The sequence below is a fragment of the Protopterus annectens genome, chromosome 5.part1 (assembly GCF_019279795.1).
Source record: "Protopterus annectens isolate FY-2018-M chromosome 5.part1, PAN1.0, whole genome shotgun sequence".
NCBI classification, from domain to species: domain Eukaryota; kingdom Metazoa; phylum Chordata; order Ceratodontiformes; family Protopteridae; genus Protopterus; species Protopterus annectens.
This window is the reverse complement of record NC_056736.1, coordinates 68,043,206-68,044,992: the sequence shown is the minus strand read 5'-3', so window position 1 is coordinate 68,044,992 and position 1,787 is coordinate 68,043,206. Positions and strand designations below refer to the sequence as shown.

At 38.1% G+C, this 1,787-nt stretch overlaps 1 long non-coding RNA gene across 1 annotated transcript in view; it reads right to left on the bottom strand.

Annotated features, from left to right (window-relative positions):
• The window catches only part of LOC122803282, a 181,984-nt gene extending 180,701 nt beyond the window's left edge, over positions 1–1,283 (bottom strand). The window contains exon 1 of the long non-coding RNA XR_006365092.1: positions 985–1,283. This is a non-coding gene — a long non-coding RNA (uncharacterized LOC122803282). The remainder of the gene's footprint in view (positions 1–984) is intronic.
• Positions 1,284–1,787: the final 504 nt, after the last annotated feature.

Sequence of the window (1,787 nt, the reverse complement as noted above, 5' to 3'; positions counted from 1 at the left end):
ATATACATCTCTGTGTGTGTATAGAGGTGTTATATGTGTATGAGTGCATATATCTATTATTTTTCTATGTTTATGTCTATCTAAACTGAAAATACATAATGGCAAAAGATCTGAAAAAAGAAAATGCTGAAAGCACGAAATACTGAAAATTCATATTGAATCACAAAATTTCTAATAATTCTATCCAACTAAATCTATCCTATATCATAGACCCCAATTACAAAATAGTGGTACTGCTAGGTACCTTGTTTTTAGTAATGTAATATTTAGGGTTAGACTTTGGGATAAAGTTAGGGCTAACACACATGAGTAGCGTATGTAATATGAGGGTTAGCATTTGGGATAGAGGTTGAGTTAATACACATGAGGAGTGGCTCCTACCCCTGACCTAATCTAAAACCCTCATATTCCATGAGATGAGACTGTTATCCCAGTGCAATAGCATATTAAAGGCCATGTGTATGTGCTATACATTACCCACTGCAACACCTGACATACAATTATATAAAGCCATTATGGCCAAAAACTTCTGCTGGTGTGTGTCTTAGGCATTTGTAGGCATGGGATGCATACCCCTGGTCTCACTACCAGGGCTGCTGTATGTGTTTAAGATCCCTCTTCTCCCTGTAGGATAGGTAGAGATGCCTTTCCTACCTCCCCAACTCTGCTCCTCAAGCACCTGGCTTGCTAGTCAAACCCAAGTTGCCTGGGTCACCTTGTTTTGATCATTTAAGCTGCTTCACTTGAGCAAATAATTAAAATAAAAAAGTATCTGTATGCTATTGCCTCTATTAATACAGGATATAAAATCATAAAGCACCTAACAGTCTTTGCTGTGTCTTCTTTCTAGTAAGTAAATTCTAACATACACATAGACAAACACATAACGTATTTAGAGCAAGTTGGAACATCACATGTCTACAGTAAATTCTCATATTATGACTTAGCTTTTACAGACTGGAATATGCACAAACAAGGACGAACCTTTGTTCTTCATGCTAACAGATCTGATTTTTCAGTCACTTCAGTACACAGTCGCTCTGCTTCCCCATGGTAACCAAAATGCTGTTCTTTTCTAGAAGGCCATCCTTGATTCATCATCTCTTTAATTCAGTGATGCTACTTTAATAGATTTACTGATGGACTACCAATGGAAGAAAAAGTCCCACTTAACTCAGTAAATCTTCTTTTTTTTTTTTGAGAGAGAGAGAGAAAGAAATCAAATAATTGGTTTGCTGTCTGCATTCTTTTTAACTGACTCAGAGCTCAGATCCAGAGAGTTAATGCTCATTATAATTCAATTCCTGGTCCAAGTAGAAGTACAGAGCAGATGTTAATATCAGACTGAGGTTTAAATGACATTTACACTCTGTAAACATTTTCTCCTTTCAGAAGGTGTAATGCCATATCTGCCTGCCTGCTGACTTTCAAGCCATTCTAGTGGTCAATGTGAAAAAAAACTGCTGTAATATAGACAGCAAGAGAAAACTCATGCATTACTAAAGCATGTTTCAGCACCGTTAATCAGAGCAGTGAGCAATAAATAAATAAAATACTGTCAGGCATGTTTTGTGTTATTCATTATAATTTAACTGTGTGTGTATGTGTGTGTGTGTGTGTGTGTGTGTGTGTGTGTGTGTGTGTGTGTGTGTGTGTGTGTGTGTGTGTGCGCTTGTGTGCATGTGTGTGCGTGTGTCCGTGTGCATGTGCGTGTGCATGTGCGTGTGTGTGTGTGTGTGTGTGTGTGTGTGTGTGTGTGTGTGTGTGTGTGTGTGTGTGTGTGTGTG